The following is a 20,223-nucleotide window of genomic DNA, read 5'->3' on the forward strand; positions in this document are numbered from 1 at the left end:
CTAGCCACCCGGAACCCCAGTCCCACTGTCGGTACGCGCGTACCTTGGTTGGCCACGCCCCTCCAGGGATGCGGCCGGCTTCCAGGTGATCTCCTGACTTCTCTCGAGCAGGGGCGGGAGGCTCCCTGAGCTTTCCGCTCCTCAGCAATGCCTCTTCCTTCGTGGCGGGGTTTCCCTTCCCGGTCGGCGGCCTGCGGCGTTCCTCCTCTCGGCTCCTCGGCAATCCAGCGTCTCTCTCTCTCCTCCTCGCGTCGTCGTCTCTTCGTCCGTTTTCTCTGTCGGGTATTTCTTCCTGACAGATGGCGTTGGACGTCATCGCGTCCGGAGTTTCTCGGGTGCCCCCGGGGTATCCCTCGGCGGTTGTCCTATCTGCATATGAACCGGCGTCAGGAGGCGCCTGGTTACAGTATGTTAGATAATATGTACGTAATATATCTGCCATAAATGTATTTTTGTAACAAGCAGTCAGATAGCGTTTAAAGAATTATTGTTTTGTTAATTATAAGTGTTGTGAAGAAGGTGGATTTTAAGTGCCCACCAAGTTTATAAAAATCACCGTGTGTAAGAGCTGAGTTGAGTGTGGCTTCAGTTGCAGAACTGTGCTGTACTCCCGGACGTATTTTATTTTATTTTACTTATAAATACTCAATTATTACTATAATTGTGTCACTTCTTTATTTTTCAATTCAACTACAGACTTGATGTGGATGCCATTGCGGGTAACATAATGCTTGATTACGACCTTGGCGGAGGGGATTACTCCGTCCCAAACTAAACCGATATCCCGTCCACCGCTTTACAAGTTCCATAGGCTAAAATGGAATTTGTAATATGGCGGGCATGATATCCATCACGTTTGGGACGGAGTAATCCCCTCCGCCAAACTGGTAATGAGGTCCATAGTGTTCACGTTTGGTGTTAGTGGAAACATTTCATCAAAGTCCTTAAATACATAACTTTTATTCAAAAAATAGGAATTTATTTCTTGTCAGGATCATTCCCTTCTTTGCACAGGACTGACAATATCCCCTAATGCAGCAGCAGGTCATTACAGTCCACTGGGCTATACTGAGAATAGAACCCCTCCTCCTGGAGGGTTTCTCTTCAAAGCCCAAGACCTCTCTAATGTGTTTAAGAAGGTCTTTCAATTGTGAACCCTGAATATATTTGCCTTTGGGTTCAGACTCAGCATCACCAGAGTCCAATTTCTGTCTTTTTGATGAGAACTCCACTAATGCAGAATCCACAGCCTCTTTAATCAGAGCTCGCAGCTCTGAAAAAATCCGGAGCACTTCCTCATCTTCCTCGGCTGGCTGCTGCCCAACGTGCTGCTCTTTTTTGGGAATCACTTCTGCCCTTCATAGTAACCAGCAGGGTTGAACACGCTACAGCAGCGTTCTCCCTGTTTTTGTAACATTGCCGAGCAATGAGATCCCCGCTCTCGCAAGATATCGCCATGCAACAAGACAGTGCTGCATCCCGAGGCCGCGCGCAATCATAGAGCCGCTGGTCCCAGGTTTCGATACCGTCCCCACACAGCTCATGCCCGACATTAATACTGGCGTTTTGAACAAGCTCCCCTTCCCAGCCCAGCAAATGGATGGGAAGCACGTCAGAAGACAGTGCACAAACACTCCTTGCGCCCTCTGGTAAAGAGCTCAGTTAAATCACAAACAGAAAATACATTTCAATGTATATGCTAAAATAGTAAAGCGTGGCTTACCTCTCACCCACGAAGAAAGAGAATACTACAGGAAGAGGGCCAGGGGGAGGTGTCTTTATTATTTCTGTTTTAGAAATAAAAGACAACTTAAAACTGTAAGGATCACAGATCCCTATCATGGAAAACCTCTGTCTGAGGTGGAACCACCTCACAAGTGAGGACTGGGACAAGGAGGATGCAGATGGAATTTGAGAGCAGGTGAGGCCTAACCTTTCACTGTCACGTGTTGGGCGAGTAGAGATGCCTCTACATCGCAGCTATTTCGAGCAACGGCCTCCATCAGCACCCACTACCCCTTCCATTGCCCACAGTGCCACTCATTGTTTCCAAGCACTGGGAGCAGCACATTAGTAGTGCCATCAGAGATTCGTAAGTAGATCTGTAGCAGACGATTTCTCTGATTTCACCCTACCAGGAGTAAGTAGCTCATTAGTATATTTTTTTAGAGTAGCAGGACGAAAGTACCAAAATAAAATAAACTGACTTTGTTACATGTTTAGTGGTCAACATTCTTGTTTAGTGCGACATTTTAAATGTATGAAAACAATACCTACAATGGTAGGTTATAGAAAAACATATGTAGAACATTAACAACAATAAAGAACCTGGAAAAAAGTTTTAATCGCTGTAACAACAGGCATTTGTCATATTGTCTTCACCCTGTTAAATGAATGTGATAACGTTCTTGCGAATTGTTAGGTGCCTGCCCTATCTCAATACATAAAACTTTTAACTACTGTCGTATATGCAATAGGATGCAGTCAGTCTTGGCAGAGGCCGTGCCAAACACCTGGGTGCTTGAGTAGCAATGTTCTATCTTTCTCCGCCCCCCCCCGTGTCCTTCCCTTCCTCATCAGCAAAATCTGATACTGAAGAATTAGTCCAGGTCCTGCAGCCACCTTAAGCATTGGAAATGTTCTCTACAGGCCTGGCTCCAGAAAAGAGTTGGCGGATGGCTTGAGCCATGAAGGTGTGGGACTATATGTTGTATGTTTAAAAACAAAGACCTCTTAAAATTCTGAGCTAAACATTGAGAAAGTTCAGGTTTGAGCATGCCTGAGAAAGAAACACAGGGCTCTTTTGGTAATATTAGTCTGTAGCCAGGCCCTGCTCCAGGATTTTTGATCTAGGAGGGCCGGGAAGAAGTATGGGTTGGCCATGAAGGTGAATGGCAGGGGCTAAAAAATACTCTTGGAAATGGCCCTCTCTGCAGGGTCAACCCCAAATCTTTTGCCATTTCCCTCCACGTTTTTTCCTGAATTTGTTTTTGTTGGCCTTAGGACTATGTGCACTCTACCACTGCTAAACAGTGCTAAAGTGCTTGTGCTCACTCCCCTAAACAAGGTTTGATTGGTATATACCTATTTGGCATATTTAAGTTTTCCTATAAGTCCCATGTGCACAGGGTCTGTAAATTAAATGCTACGAGGGGGGCTGCAGCACTGATTGTGCCAACCACTTATATAGCCCTAACCATACCTTAAACCTGCCACTGCAGAGCCTGTTTGTGTAGTTTTACACTACTATGTCAACCTGACAAATAAACCTTTTGTCAGGTCTACACCTTTCCTTTTCCTACACATGTCATCCCTAAGGTATGCCCTGGGCAGCCAAGAGAGCAGGGTGCAGTATATGTAAAAGGTAAGACGTACTTTTCAGTTTTACATGTCCTGGTAATGAAAAACTCCCAATTTCGTTTTTAACTACTATGAGGCCTACCCATCTTTGGGGATTCCTCATCACATTTAATAAGCTGTAATTCCTGATTGAGATGAGGTAGATCTGCTATGTTTAGTACCTATGGAATTGTAATGATAAATCCTCTTCAATGGTGAAGTTTGATTTATTGTTACAATTTTGAAAATGCCACTTTTAGAAAGATGATATTTTACTGTTCTTAGCTCTGTCTGCCTGCAGCCTGTCTCTGATCTCTTTTCTGGAGTGGGTAACAGTTGGGGTTTGTGTATTTCCTCTAGACAGCCACACACAATGGGAGTTTAGGTGTGACTTGATTGGCAATGATGAGCCACCTAACAGGATAGGAGGGAGGAGTATGCCACAGTCTCACACTTACACCTGAGTAGGCTGTGTCATGTCCACACACAAAGGTCTGCATACCCCCCTGTGGTGAGTCTGCAGCCAAGGCGGGAAGGCAGTACTTTTGTACCCTTCAAAGTCTCCCTTGAAGTTTCCCCCTCTTCAAAGGCATTACTGGGTGTAACTGGACCTCAGACCCTGCCACATTAGTACACTTCTGGACCTGTGGAAACCCTTCAAGGAACAAGGACTACTGTGCTGAAATAGGGACTGCACCTCTGCTGCCTGGCTGTGCTGACTTGACGCCAGCTGCTCTCCTTACCTGGGTGAGAAGGACTGGACCTGCTCCTCTCCAGCCCAGAACCAAGAGTGACTCCGAGGGCCATCCGACTGGTCTTCTGATTTGAAGTCTTAGGGACATAAAAGACTTCCAATTAACCCAACTTGACTTTGCCAGCTGTGAGCCTGATCTGCCAAGTGGTGCCACCTCAGTCCAGGACGCTTGGCGGTAGATCTTAAAGTGCTGCTCCAGTATAACCACTGCATCTCTGTCATTGCATGGACAAAACCGGCGCATCTCTGCCGCAGTGTGGATAAAACTGGTGCATCGCTTTTGGAACCAGCTCTCCTTCGACACAAGGCTCCTGCTTTCCCATTGACGACAGCCTCAACGACGAACTCTGCATGGCAGTCACTGTGCTCATTGGAATCAACCCATCGACTTGACAACGATGCAGCCAGCACTTGCACATGGACTCCATCGCACATAGGCTTTGACGCATCACCACTGCTGCCTGGGGTCATCGATGCATCTTCTCGGCAGCGTGGTTTGGAACCACTGCAGTACTCGCGCACCAGGACTTTAAGGTACTTTGGCTCAGCTGACCCAACTGGGTCCCTGTAGCTGGCTATTGTGGTCAACCTGAGCTTATAACTTTGTCCTGGTCCAGAGCTTATGACTTTGACCCGGTCTGGCATGATCAGATAGCCTCTGTTGGCACTTTTTGCTTCTGAGCACTTTTCTACAGTTTATTCTTTAAAAATACATAACTCAAGTCCTACTTACTGCATTTTTGTCGATTTGGTCATTTTATTTATTAAATTAAGTTCCACTTTTCAAACCAGGTGTGGTATCTTTTTGTGTGGTGTTTTACACTGTTTTACTGTTTGAAGCGTTGCACAAATACTTTACATATTGTCTCTTAAGTAAAGTCTGACTGCTCTGTGCCAAGCTACCAGAGGGTAAGCGCAGGTTTACTTAGAATGTGCTTGTGACTTACCCTGACTAGATTGTGGTTCCTGCTTGATCAGGGTGCATACCCCTATCAACCAGAATTCCAATTTCTAACAAAAACAAAACAACATTTTGATTATCTGATATTTTAGGTGTTCAAATGTGTCCAATGTTGTCATTTTTCATACAATACCCACCACACAATGAGCAACATACTTCACCTTTCCTGTTTCAAGAATTCCTCCACCAGGGTTTCAGACTTTGGTGTAGGTTGAGGGGGCTGCTTTCCAGAAGTTTAAGATGCAGAAGGTGAGCAGCATGCTCATTTTCATATGCAACAACAGAAACATTCCTACAGCCTCACAGGACCCCTTTCCTCCTTTTCTGTTTTGTTTAAAAATATGTTGGCAGCTTAGAATTTTGCAAAGCATTGAAGTTTAAAAATGTGATGCTCTAAGCCCTGAAACTGTTTTGCTCACCCTTATCGAATACCATAATTCACATTTGTTATTATTTATCTTTTTTCTAAACATATGTTCAGAGTAAAAAACAGTTATGTTTCTGGCTCAAATGCAGAAGACACCGAAATTCACCTGTTTTGGTTAGCAACACACACAACACATACACACCACACTTCACATCACCTGCCATGCTCAAAATCCTAATTTGCCAACAGAACAAAAACAAAGAAAAGAGTTATCAATAGAACAACATGGCAGACCGCACAAGTTATGTTTGTTGTGGTGTTGTTAACCATAACTAGTGAATATCAGAAATGTCCTGCATTTGAGCCAGAAAAACAACGTGGTGCCTTTTTCAGTAAATGTAGGGGGGTTTCAGATCCATTTATGGCTAAGCCTTTGAAATATTACAATAATGTTTACCAAATTTCAGACACCATCTTGGGATGTACATGGGGTTACACACAAGAAGTTAAGTGAAACTTGATTAAGGATTTAATGGTTTATAGGATGAAGAGATTTTTTAAATATATATATTTATTGAGTTTTTATTTTTTTATATTAAATTAAACAATTGGCACCTTTTCCTGACAACATTGCAAAAGGGAACATGAAGTCTGCAAGATGTACATATTACAATTATGACCAAATGCGTGACTAATTAAGGCAAAATGGCATGATAATCTACCTGTATGCTTATAAGCGGTTTCATCTACATAATGTGTGTTTAGAGTAGGTTTTGAGTTCTTGTAATGAGTAATTACATTGTTACCTGTTCTTCTTGACTTGCTGTGTTCACTTAGCCAAGTCCATCACGTTCCTCTTAGGTTTTGCAAGTTTTTTTATAAGTATCTTCAGAGGAGCCATCTTGTCTGGTGCCATACACCAGTCCATATTGCAGGTCCATTCCTCAGTGGCTGGTGGTAATGGTGGCTCATCATAGTGCTATATCTTTCCTTGGTAGGGGAAGCCCTAGTGTCGCCTCCAGCTTTCTACCAGCTCACTCTCAGTATTTCTTCACGATCAAGCAACTCCACAATGTGTGGATACATTTACCCTCTTGGCCCAGCTTCATAAGAACACTTTGGTCTTCACCCAAATATCCACTGCTGAACCCTTGTATAGAAGACTATATGGAGAATTTACAATTGGACCAAATGGGAATAATATCTTGCCGATAACTCTTGGGGTGTATACACATGATTCCTGCCATAACCCATTTTCTGTTGGGCCTATATCTTTCTGCATCTGGCTTTGATGCTATCCAGTTTTTTTGTGAGGACCATTAAGGTGGCAAGTATGAGCAATATTGTGTTTTAGCTGTTCTAGCCTCTAATAACCTTACTTCTTGACGTGGCTCTTCTAGCTTTCCCATCATCCCCTTAATGCAGTGCTCTCCAAACTTTTTAATGCTGTGCCCCCCCCCCCCCGTTAAAAAAAAATCATTGGCCCCCCCTCAGAATTTTTCACAAATATTTTATAAAGATGGCAATGTTAAAATATGTATAGATGCATTTAAACATTGCTGTTAAGTACTGTTACCTTTTTAAAAGTGTAATAACATGTTTTTGCTTAAAATAAAACACTATTATGGGTTGCCCACTGTACCATCCTGGGGAGTGCAAAGCCACAGTCTCTCAAGTCTCTACAGTGGGTGGCTTGCCCACTGATCCATCCTGGGGAGTGCAAAGCCACAGTCCATCAAGTGGATTACAGACTCCACTGGTTCTGGAGGAGGCATGGTGCCCAGAGTGCTTTGTGAAGCCCTGGCCGACACAGATCCGGCCCTGCCAATGGACCAGCGGTGCTTGAGATGAAGGGCCCAGCGGAGCGGTGCTTGAGATGAAGGGCCCAGCGGAGCGGTGCTTGACAGGAAGGGCCCAGCGGAGCGGTGCTTGAGATGAAGGGCCCAGCGGAGCGGTGCTTGACAGGAAGGGCCCAGCGGAGCGGTGCTTGAGATGAAGGGCCCAGCGGAGCGGTGCTTGAGATGAAGGGCCCAGCGGAGCGGTGCTTGACAGGAAGGGCCCAGCGGAGCGGTGCTTGAGATGAAGGGCCCAGCGGAGCGGTGCTTGACAGGAAGGGCCCAGCGGAGCGGTGCTTGACAGGAAGGGCCCAGCGGAGCAGTGCTTGACAGGAAGGGCCCAGCGGAGCGGTGCTTGAGATGAAGGGCCCAGCGGAGCGGTGCTTGAGATGAAGGGCCCAGCGGAGCGGTGCTTGAGATGAAGGGCCCAGTGGAGCGGTGCTTGACAGGAAGGGCCCAGCGGAGCGGTGCTTGACAGGAAGGGCCCAGCGGAGCGGTGCTTGACAGGAAGGGCCCAGCGGAGCGGTGCTTGAGAGGAAGGGCCCAGCGGAGCGGTGCTTGAGATGAAGGGCCCAGCGGAGCAGTGCTTGACAGGAAGGGCCCAGCGGAGCGGTGCTTGACAGGAAGGGCCCAGCGGAGCAGTGCTTGAGATGAAGGGCCCAGCGGAACGGTGCTTGACAGGAAGGGCCCAGCGGAGCGGTGCTTGGGATGAAGGGCCCAGCGGAGCGGTGCTTGACAGGAAGGGCCCAGCAGAGCGGTGCTTGAGATGAAGGGCCCAGCGGAGCGGTGCTTGACAGGAAGGGCCCTGTTCAGCGGTGCTTGTCGCGGCGGGGCCCTGTTCAGCAGTGCTTGTCACGGCGGGGCCCTGTTCAGCGGTGCTTGTCACGGCGGGGCCCTGTTCAGCGGTGCTTGTCACGGCGAGGCCCAGTTCGGCGGTGCTTGTCACGGCGGGGCCCTGTTCAGCGGTGCTTGACAGGAAGGGCCCTGTTCAGCGGTGCTTGTCACGGCGGGGCCCTGTTCAGCGGTGCTTGTCTCGGCGGGGCCCAGTTCGGCGGTGCTTGTCACGGCGGGCCCTGTTCAGCGGTGCTTGACAGGAAGGGCCCTGTACAGCGGTGCTTGTCACGGCGGGGCTCTGTTCAGCGGTGCTTGTCACGGCGGGGCCCTGTTCGGCGGTGCTTGTCACGGCGGGGCCCTGTTCAGCGGTGCTTGTCACAGCGGGGCCCAGTTCGGCGGTGCTTGTCACGGCGGGGCCCTGTTCAGCAGTGCTTGTCACGGCGGGGCCCTATTCAGCGGTGCTTGTCACGGCGGGGCCCTGTTCGGCGGTGCTTGTCACGGCGGGGCCCAGTTCGGCGGTGCTTGTCACGGCGGGGCCCTGTTCAGCGGTGCTTGTCACGGCGGGGCCCTGTTCAGCGGTGCTTTTGTCACGGCGGGGCCCTGTTCAGCGGTGCTTGACATGTGTTCCCAGGGAACCAGATCGGGCCAATATTTTCCGCTCAGTCGCCATCCGACCTTTCGCTTGTGGGGCCCTCCTGTGCTGGAGTCCTGGGCCCGTGGGTGTCCTCCTTCACACCCGAAATGGGTCTGGTGGGGCCCTCCTGGGCAGCTCGCCTGCTGCCGGAAATGTCCACCCTGCTGCCCTTGCCCTCCTTCGCCGATTCCCGGGGGGGCCCTTGCCTCCCTTTGTAGATGTGCCAGGTGACGGTGCCAGGGTAGTGCCTTTGGGGGCTGCCGTCTCTGGCCTCTCGCGCCGGCCCTTCCCTTTTTTAGTTTTTTTCCCAGGGGGTGGGCTGGCTGTCCCCTTGCTGCTGGCCGATGTTGCTGCCCTAGAAGCTGGTGGACTCCAATAGCCCTGGACTATGGTCCTTGTAGGTGCAGGGCTTGTGGTGGCTGAGGTGCTGTTTGGACTCTTACGAGATGGAGGGGGTGGGTCAGGTGATGCAAAGAGGTTAATTTTGGAGAGGAAAAACTTTTTAGGAGCAGTGGGAAGGGTAGGTGCAGTGGGTATGGGAGTGGAGGAAGAGGCTGTGGTTGTAGGAGAGTCAAGTGTGCTGTCTTTGGGTGCAGGTGCTTGTGACGGAGGCTGTCGTGAGGTGGATGGCTGTTGGGTGGGTGGCTGCCTGCGTTTGTGTGGTTTGGAAGAGGGGGTGACAGACACACTGGGAGAGGACACAGGGGACGTGTAAATGGCAGTGGGGGTGGTGACTGCACGTGTGCGGAGTGTTCTGGTGGGTGTGCTGGTGATGGACGTACTGGCTGATGGTGGTGTGCATGCAGGTGTGAGTGGAGACGTCACAGGGAGGGAGGAGGGAGACGAGGAGGAGGGGGACACAGAGGAGGCAGTGGCTGTTGGCATGTCTGCATGTGGATGTTGCATGAGTGAATGCTTCTGTGATCTGTGGTGCTTATGTCTGGATGAGCTGCCCTTGGGTGTTGATGTGTGTGCAGGCTGGTCTGTAGGTGTGGCTGGGATAGGCAGAGGAACAGGGGAGTGGGACTGGGATGAGGAAATTGGAGGGGGGAGGCAGGAGACAGGGACAATGGCTGCCGTCAATGCTGAGGCCAGAGCGTTGAACGATCGCTGATGGGCAGCCTGACCCGAATGAATGCCCTCCAGGTATGCATTGCTCCGGTGCTCCTCCCTTTCTACACCCTGGATGGCATTCAAAAGGGTAGACTGCCCAACAATGAGCGTCTGGAGGAGGTCAATGATCTCCTCACTGAGGGCAGCAGGGGTAACTGGGGCAGGGCCTGAGGTGCCTGGGGCGAAGGAGATGCCCGCCTTCCTGGCCGAGCGGGCACGGGGCGAACGCTGAGGGGCTGCTTGGAGGGCGGAGCTGGTGCGCGGGGTGGCGACTGTACCTGTTGTAGCGGTGGGCACGGATATTGCCGCCACCACAAGGGAGCTCCCTTCCGAGGACGTGTCTGTGTCGCTGACGTCTCCACGGGTCCCCATTGTGGAGCTCCCCTCGCCCTCCGTCTCACTGGTGAACTCGGAGTCGGTTGCATGGCCCTCCGGGACCATGTGAGATGCAGCTCCCTTGTGCTGCGATGCCACTTCTCCTCCGCCTGATGATGCTAATGCACACATGAACAGGAAAACCACAAAAAAGGGGGGGGGGGAGAAAAAATGACATGTTGAGTGCATGCATTGGCGACACCGTTGGCGGAGAGGACAGACACAGAAGCCCCCTGCACTACGCCGCGCACTCAGTGTACACTAATCAATTATTGTGACTTGGCCTACAAGCCTATGGACGACAACTGCACACATAGGTGACCCAGGGCCATGGATAGCTGTACTTAGCACCCTACAGAGGTGGGGGGCGGGGGCACAGGGCCATGCCTTACGGAGGGGCCCAGCCTACAGAGATCGCCCTGGCCTAGAGATACCCACAGCCCTCCTCCCCCACCCAGACACCTCCACTGTGCGCTAACATAGCAGAATGTGCTGGTACTCACCCCCTTGTGTCTGCTGTGATGTCCTCACGCGCCCATCCAAATCGGGGTAGGCCACCGCCAGGATCCGGGACATCAGGGGGGTCAATTGACGGGAGCCACCCCTCCTACGTTGGGAGGCCCTCCCCAGCAGAGCCTCCGCGGTCTTCCTGCTCCCGCGGTCTTCCTGCTCCCGCGGCGGATGTCCTCCTACCTCTTGCGGCAGTGGGTGCCCCGTCTGTTGTGGACCCCCAGGGTCCGGACGTCCTTGGCGATGGCACGCCAAATGTCGATCTTCTGAAGGGCGCTGACCTATGTGACATGGACAGGGTGGGAAAATAAATATCATCATTTTCTGCATGGTCGATGTGAGTGGCCCCCCTCCCCAACCTTGCCATATGGCACATGCTCTCATCTGTCGTGCGATGCATGCCTCATTCGCTCCCCTCCCCACCATCTTTCATCCACCCCACTCAACACAGGCATTGCCCACAAAGCATGGTCCCAGTGTACTTACCTGTTGGTCTGGAGGACCGTAGAGTAGCGCGTACTGGGGGAGGACCCCATCAACAAGTTTCTCCAATTCCTCAGATGTGAAGGCAGGGGCCCTTTCCCCAGTCGCAGCAGCCATTGTATCTTCCAGACCGAGGTCACAGCAGCACTTGCAGTATAGGTCCTCTCCTGTGGATGATCAGGTCTCGAGTGATTAAGCAGATAGAAAATGGCGGTCACGCACGCGGCGGTGCGTACCGCGGCGGTGCGTACCGCGACCGCCGGCGCACATCGTCATTGGCTCCTGAGACCCATAGGGTTCAATGTTAACCAATGCTGCTTTGCGCCGCGGTCTTCGACCGCCACGGTGTGCCACGCCAGCGCATTGACCTCACATCCCATTGTCACACTTCACAGGTCAGGCAGCTGCCATTTCAAGGGCCCACATGGCTTAATTTCTACTGCGTCACACAGGCCTAGGCCTTGCATTGCCACTCATACAAGCCATTCAATGCATATCGAATCGTGTTCTGTGCAAGCTGTGGTTACGTACCTGTGGGTTGCTTGACTCTGTGCTCCATGTTGTCCTTCCTAGGCACCGTCCGCTGGGACTTGCGAGGAGATGGAGGAATGTTCCCGTGTACAGACCGCTGGTGGACCTGTCGACAATGGAAGAAAGACATGTCATACTGACATACAGACTTGACCGAGCCACTATACAGGAACTGTGTGCCCAGCTGGAGCCAGACCTGATGTCCCCCATTCGCCAACCCACAGGGATTCCCCCTCTGGTGCAGGTTCTGTCAGTACTCCATTTTTTGGCAAGTGGATCATTCCAAACAACAGTGGCCATATCATCAGGGATGTCTCAGCCTATGTTTTCAAAGGTTTTGTCCAGAGTGTTGTCTGCCCTCATGAAATACATGCGGAGCTACATTGTTTTCCCTGAGGTGGGCGATTTGGCTACAGTGAAGGGTGATTTCTATGCCCTTGGCCATATCCCCAACATCATTGGTGCCATTGATGGGACCCATGTGGTTTTGGTTCCCCCCAGTGAAAGTGAGCAGGTGTACAGGAACAGAAAAAGTTATCATTCGATGAATGTCCAGGTGGTCTGTTTGGCTGACCAGTACATCTCCCATGTAAATGCCAAGTTGGGTCAGTGCATGACGCGTACATCATGCGAAATAGTAGCATCCCTTACGTGATGGAACAGCTACAGAGACACCGTGTGTGGCTAATTGGTGACTCTGGTTACCCCAACCTGTCGTGGCTACTGACCCCAGTGAGGAATCCCAGGACAAGGGCAGAGGAACGGTACAATGAGGCCCATGGGCGTACTAGGAGGGTGATCGAGCGGACCTTCGGCCTCCTGAAGGCCAGGTTTAGGTGCCTGCATATGACAGGTGGATCCCTAATGTACTCACCAAAGAAGGTGTGCCATATCATCGTGGCCTGCTGTATGCTTCACAACCTGGCTTTGCGACGCCAGGTGCCTTTCCTGCAGGAGGATGGTCCAGATGGTGGTGTTGTAGCAGCTGTGGAGCCTGTGGAGAGTGAAGAGGAGGAAGACGACGGGGACGACACAGACAACAGGGACACAGTGATACAACAGTATTTTCAGTAGCACACAGGTACGAATCAACCCCGCCATTTTACATTTACTTAAAGTCTCCTGCCTCTCTGCTGTCTGTGTTTCCCCCCAGTTCCTGTTAACTGAGTTGTGACTTTCCCTTCCGTTTTCAGAGCTGTGGGCCCCACTGCGTTACCTCTGCTTTGTTTGCCCATGGACTACAGCTCTGTGACAGTGGTATGTTGTCATCACAATGTAACTGAACATTTTGGCAACGTTATGTCTAATACATTTGTTCAAAATACAAGCAGACTCCAGATTTTTTAAGTGCAATAAGTGATTTTATTAAAGTGCTAAATTTAGGGACATGATTGTAAAACGGTGATGGGTGATGGTGGAGTAATGTCCATGGCAGAGTCCAGTTTTCAGTCTCACAGGTGCATTGTCCATATGCCTGTGGAAGGATGGAGCAGGGGTAGTTTAAGTTTGGACAGGGTGACAATGTGGGACAGTGGGATGACATCAGGGGGTATCGTTTGCTGGCGGGGGTCTTGGCATCCTACTCTGTCTTCTTGTGAGATCTCAGGTACCGCTTGCGGGGTGGTTCTTCTTCTGCAGGAGGTGGGGTTCTGGTGGCCTGTCGTTGTGTGGGGGCCTCCTGTCCACTAGCGCCGGCGGAGGTGGTAGGCTGTTCCTGGTCCATGCTAGTGACAGGGGCCCTTTGTGGTGCCACATGGTCCTGCAATGTGATGACTATCTGGTTAAGGGCCACGACGATGGTCCCCATTGCGGAACTAATGTTTCTCAGTTCCTCTCTGAACCCCATGTACTGTTCCTCCTGCAGTACCTGGATCTCCTGGAACCTGGCCAGTACCGTAGCCATCGTCTCCTGGGAGTGGTGGTATGCTCCCATGATGGAGGAGAGGGCCTCTTGGAGAGTCGGTTCCCTGGGCCTGTCCCCCCCCGTCGCACAGCAGCCCTCCCAGTTCCCCTGTTTCCCTGGGCCTCTGTCCCCTGGACCGTGTGCCCACTACCACTGCCCCCAGGTCCCTGTTGTTGTTGGGGTGGTGGGTCAACCTGGGTGCCCTGTAGTGGTGGACACACCGCTGATTGACGTGTCCTGGAGACAGAGGCCTGGGCCCGCTGGGTGGGAGCTGTGCTGGTGTTCCCAGAGGGGGTTAGGTCTGCTGTAGCCTGTGGCTGTCTGTGGGGAACCGACTGTCCCGAGGTCCCCGATGGGCCGGGCTGGTCATCTGGGTCCAGGGAGACAGAGCTGCTGTCATCACTGGGGGCCTCTTCTGGGGGTGGGATGGACATCTCTGGACCCTCCTGGGCGGTGTGGTGGCGTTCGGGTCCTGCAGGGTTATAAGAGTATGGTTATTGCTTCTGTGTGTGCCATTTCGTGTAATGGGTGGGTGGTAGTGTACCCCAGTGCTGGCATTCCCTTGTGGGGGCTTTTGTGACGGTGGCTTGTGGGGGAGATGGGTATGTGCAGTGGGCATTCTTTGGTGATGGGTGTCCATGCTTTGGGGAGGCATGCAGGGCTAGGTTTTGGGATGGGTGGGTTGTGATGATGAGCCATTTGCAAGGAGTTGGTGTGATGGGGGTGGGGGTGAGGGTGAGGGTATCATTTGGCATGCAGGTGGGGTGGGGGGAATGAAGTAGTGAAGATTTGACTTACCAGAGTCCATTCCTCCGCCTACTCCTGCGAGGCCCTCAGGATGCAGGATGTGCAAAACTTCCTCCTCCCATGCTGTGAATTCTGGGGGAGTAGGTGGGGGTCCGCTGCCAGTCCGCTGTACCGCGATGTTGTGCCTTGATACCATGGAACGCACCTTCCCCCGTAGGTCGTTCCACCGCTTCCTGATGTCGTCCCGATTTCGTGGATGCTGTCCCACAGCCTTGACCCTGTCCACTATTCTTTGCCATAGCTCCATCTTCCTGGCAATGGTGGTGTGCTGCACCTGTGCCCCGAAGAGCTGGGGCTCTACCCGAACTATTTCCTCCACCATGACCCTGAGTTCTGCGTCAGAGAACCTGGGGTGTCTTTGGGGTGCCATGGGGTGGTGTGGATGAGGAGAGGGGTGGTGTATGAGTTGTAGAGTGTGGTGAGTGTGGTGGTGTATGGTGTTTTGTGCGTGGATATTGTGTGGGTGATGTTGTGATTTGCCTCTGTGTGATGGTCTACTCTATGCTGTGCTGTCTCTCTCTGTCCTTCAGTCGCAATTGTGGTCGTAAGGGTTTGTGGGTGATGTGGGTGTGTGTTTTATATTTAATTGGGTGTGTGGGAGTGGTGTGTGTATGTGTCTCAGGTGTGTGTATTTTGAATTGTCCAATGTGGTAGTGTATTGTAAAGGTGTGTGTATTTTGACCGCGGCGGTGTGTACCGCCAATGGAATACCGTGGTTGAAAGACTGCTGCGGGGATTTGTGGGTCGGAATGGCATGGGCGTATTTCTGTTGGCGTGACGGTGGAGGTTTGGTCATCGCCAGTTTTTCGCTGGCCGTTGCTGTGGCGGACTTTTGTTGATGTCGGGTTTTTGGCGGTTTGCCAGTTGCGGGTCAGAATGACCGTGGCGGTTTACCGCGGCGGTGTTATGGCGGTCTTCTGACCGGCGGTAAGCGCCTTTTACCGCCGAGGTCAGAATGACCCCCTTGGTCCTTGTGTTGTAATCTGCTACATATGTAACTTCAACATCTAACTGCATATGTAACTTCAACATCTATTAAAATCTCTTTTTATATTAAATAATTATGCAATCACTTATTTTTAGGTCTCACCTGAGACAGTGCAAGTGTTGTCGCTTGCAAGACATTTTGGGGGTCATTCTGACTCCCGCCGGCCGCGGTATCCGCAGGGCCGGCGGGACCCGCCAGAATACCGCTGCGCGGTCACAAGACCGCCGCGGGTATTCTGGGTTTCCCGCTGGGCTGGCGGGCGACCGCCAGAAGGCCGCCCGCCAGCCCAGCGGGAAACACCCTTCCACAAGGATGCCGGCTCCGAATGGAGCCGGCGGAGTGGAAGGGGTGCGACGGGTGCAGTTGCACCCGTCGCGATTTTCAGTGTCTGCATGGCAGACACTGAAAATCATGGTGGGGCCCTGTTGCGGGGGCCCCTGCAGTGCCCATGCCATTGGCATGGGCACTGCAGGGGCCCCCAGGGGCCCCACGACACCCCATACCGCCAGGAACAGGATGGCGGTATGGGGGTCGGAATCCCCATGGCGGCGCAGCAAGCTGCGCCGCCATGGAGGATTCCCCAGGGCAGCGGAAAACCGGCGGTACACCGCCGGTTTTCCGTTTCTGACCGCGGCTGTACCGCCGCGGTCAGAATGCCCTTGGGAGCACCGCCAGCCTGTTGGCGGTGCTCCCGCGGTCCCCGGCCCTGGCGGTCCATGACCGCCAGGGTCGGAATGACCGCCTTTGTTCACTAAAAGTGGCTTGGAGCACAGCCCATTGCTTACCATTCGTTGGCTTCATTGTCACTCACATTTGCTGCCTTCTAATTGGCAAATGCGTGCTGATTTCACTTCCTCTTCTTTCATTTGGAGTATGGGCCAAGTACTTCTTCCCTGTTGTTGCTTCTTCCTACCCACCTCCTACTCTCTTGGTGTCTTTACTGCTTCTTCCCTCCTACTTCTCATTTCCTTTCTTTTCTGAGTGTTGCTTCTTTCTTCTTCCCCGTGCTCCTTCTTCCCTCCCACCTCTGATTTTCTTCCTTCTTACCCCATATTGCCCCTTTTTTTCTCCCCCATGATGCTTCTTCCCATGTTGCTTCCTCCCTGCCACCTTTCACATTCTGGTGTCCATGTTGTTCCTTCCTCTTTTTGTTAGTGTTGCTTCTTTCCTCCCAACCACCCTCCCATTATCTGTAATGCCTCACTTCCCATGCTGCACTGTGCTTACTTGCCCCATAACTTAATTCCTGCCATACGGTTACTCCAAACAATCACAACTAGCAGAAATTGCTGTTTGTTTTAGTAGTCTCAGCTGAGAGGCCAAGAGTTGGGTGGGTTTCAGTCTGAATGACTCCAACCACATGATCTTGTTTATTATGATCAACAGTGGGTACTGCTAGGATACACCTGCAGTATAAGGCTGTCCATGTGTACAGTGCACACCAAGAACCAAATGATTATTGCTTAGACAATAGTGTAGCTGTCCAATTCAAAGGGCTTCCGTTTACTTACCTCACATGCATGAACATCTACCCAACTAGTATTTGAGCCAGGGAACTGGTGCATGTTACACAAAGATTGCTGCAGCAAGCACTTAACCAACTAGACTACTTTACATGCTAATAAAGGATCAGGGCTCCACTTTTTCTTGGTCACATCTTCAGCAGGATCACAAAAAATTGTCAGAGCCAAATCAATGTATTAGTTTGTACAGCAGGATATACACAACCCATCCCTCAGAGACACCTCAACAGACTGGACCTTAAAACCATGCAAAAGTGGGTTAATGTGCCTACTCCCTACATCTAGTTAATCTGAAGTCTACATCTGTATGAATCTGAGTAGGGCCAACTCAAACTACCATCCTTGCAAGGTTGATTACAAAAACAAGTATTGCTTAAATATAAATATTCCCATTAAAAGATCCTACAGAATCCTTTTATGACTGGTCACCTGGAAATACCAGTTGTGGTGAGAAGCTAAAGCAGTCAACTGACACTGTCCAAGCTAGCACTACTCTTCAGAGGACCATTACTGCTCCAGTCTGCAAATAAGATAAACGCTTCTAGGAAGTGTCAAACTCCCCGCCAAGCCAGCCGTGACGTTTTCCTCCAACATGGGCATTTTCTCATTTTCCACCAAAGGCCCCAATAATAGCACAACTAGAGCAACAAGCATTGGTAAAGCCAATAGGTCTCACCTACGTGAGATATTGGCTTTGACAATGTCTTTATGCCATGTTGTACATCAGCATGGCAGCATGGTTAAACCTTAAAAAAAGTGAAATGGCGCTATAACTGTTAGCTATGCTTTACAGCCCTGCCACTCCTGGTCCTTTTTTCAAACTCTTAGAAATGCTGCAGAGCCATAATGCTGTAAAACGTGGCATAGGTGAGGTGAGACCCATTATCTTTGCCAGAGCTTGTTTAATGTAGAACCTGTTGCTGCATAATTTGCCATTTTGTAGCACTGGAAGCCACAAGTGTTCCTCTTAGTTGACCAATTGTTCCAAATTAGGAATGGCCTCACAGCAGGAAAATTTAGGAATGGTATAATTATTTGCTGAGTATTTCTGTCATATCGCTGATTTTGACTCCGAAGTACCTTGAATTGGGAGCTGCAGCCTCTCTTGTTATAGCAAAAATGTTCTGAAGAACTGCTTATTCTTGCATGATAGCAGTTACCATCTCTTCTGACTTTAAACTTGTCATCAAACCTGTCTCCAGACCTGAGAGTAGCCAAAGTTAATGGTACTATTGATTAAAATTAAATGATTAGCCAAACTAATCCTCATTCAGTCGTTTTAATGTCAATGTCAATTTCAGTCGTTTGTACCCAAACATGTGTTTGGGAGGTTTGGATTGGTAGGAATTGTTATTAAAATTTTCAGAATAAGCTGGAAATGTATAGTTCTGTTGAGCGATGGAACACAGGCACAGTATTTATAACACTACAAAGACCTCTTCTCCAAGGCTTCACAACTTTGCGCATGAATAGCTTATCAAATCAATATGTTCTTATTTGCATTATGGTCCTTTTAGATGTGTACATAATGGTACAAACAGGACTACAAGTACTACAATGCAAAGCAAAAATATTTACTTCATGAGACACTATGGCATGATTTGAGGAAAATGGAGAATTCTAAGTCTCTTTGAGACATGCTGTAATCTACTCTCTCGGTTTTGAGCACGTCCATCGTTTTCATTTGTTCTTTTGTGTGCTGTTCCTGAAAATCTGGCTTTTCAGTGGTGCATTGTCTGTATGTGTCCCGCCTTTTGGTGTTTAGATCCATCCCATGGCGACTGATCCTATTACATGTAGTCCTTCCCTTCTGTCTATTTAGCTTAGTTTTGGCGGACTACTTCTTTTTTCTTCTCAGCTCGTGTTTTCGGAATGTGGTGTTTGTGTTTTTTCAACGGAAACGTGCTCAGCTGATGGCATTTCCATTTTCCACCCAGAAGGTAATGTGTGTATGTGTGTGTGTAACCAAACTTTGTATTATAATATGCTTTTGTAGCCCAAGCATCTTTTTTGTTTTTCATCAGAACGGCGCCTGCATCACGGACGTCGCGCTTCATGTTTCATTTTATTTGTTTATTTTTTTAAGGAGGTTTTGTGTGTGCATTTGGAGCCGTAACACAAGTAACGTCGTTTTTTTTTGTTTTCGAGGAGGTCGCGTGTGTGGTTTTGGAGCCATAACATAAGGAACATCTTGTTTTTTTATCAGCATGGTGCTTGCTTCATGGACGCTGTGCTTTATGTTTCTTTTTTTTTAAACTAGGCTGCGTGTGTGCTTTTGTAGCCATAAAACAAGTTACATCTTGTCCTGTCTGCATACTATATCGCGTGCACCACCTCATAACCTGTGATGCCATTGAAGCCACGGGGTCCCATTCAGTCCCGGGCCGCAACCCTCTGGCTACAAATAAAAGACAACCGCCTCCCTTTCTCCTCCTTGGAGACTGCAGTGAGTCCTGTGGTAAGGGGAAGGGAACGCAAGGACACCGTTGATTTCCAGGTTTGGATTCCTGCCCAGCATATATGTTTCACTACCCCATCCCCCATGACATGGCCTTTTCTCACAATCACCCGTTCTCTCGCCCCCATAAACTCCCTCCTTTCATTCATTCGCCCCAGGGCACAAACAGAGTAGACGAGCAAACAGGTTCAATACAGTATTTATATAGCGCTATAACCAGGAGCTTCTAGTTTTAGCATGTGTGCTTTTGGTGTGGTTTGAACACGTGTAATATATTTTTGGAGCCCCTGTGGCTTGTGTTTTATCCGAATATTGAGTGACTTATAGAGGTGGCAAATCCCCTCTCCTCCACCCACGCCCTCTCACACAAACTATACCAGAAAAGGATGTGGCAGTACGGCTCGACTGCGGACGTTGGAACTAAGGAACCAGGTTTGAGACTCTGCACCAGCTTAACCTCCTTGCATTCTAGACACATCTCATGATCTTCACGTGCCTTAAAAAGAAAATGAATGTGGCCTTGTCCAATGTAACTGATGCTCATGTATAGCGCTCCAACACCTTCATGTCGAGTTTGCGCTAATGTTCCTCTAACTTGCTTAATTCTATAAGCACCTTCAAAAATGTAAGCTAGCATTTCAGTTCAGCTACGGCAGCCTCCGTGTCCTCGCATGGTAATGGTGTTTATAGCGCGTGTTTTTTGGCTCTAGTATTTAGTCATCGGCAAATATACCTTAAGGCCTTCCTTCACTTGTGTTTTTGTAGAAGTATTTCGGCGCTCGGCTTTGGGTACTCAACTGTGTGTTTA

The sequence above is a fragment of the Pleurodeles waltl genome, chromosome 8 (assembly GCF_031143425.1).
Source record: "Pleurodeles waltl isolate 20211129_DDA chromosome 8, aPleWal1.hap1.20221129, whole genome shotgun sequence".
Classification (NCBI taxonomy): domain Eukaryota; kingdom Metazoa; phylum Chordata; class Amphibia; order Caudata; family Salamandridae; genus Pleurodeles; species Pleurodeles waltl.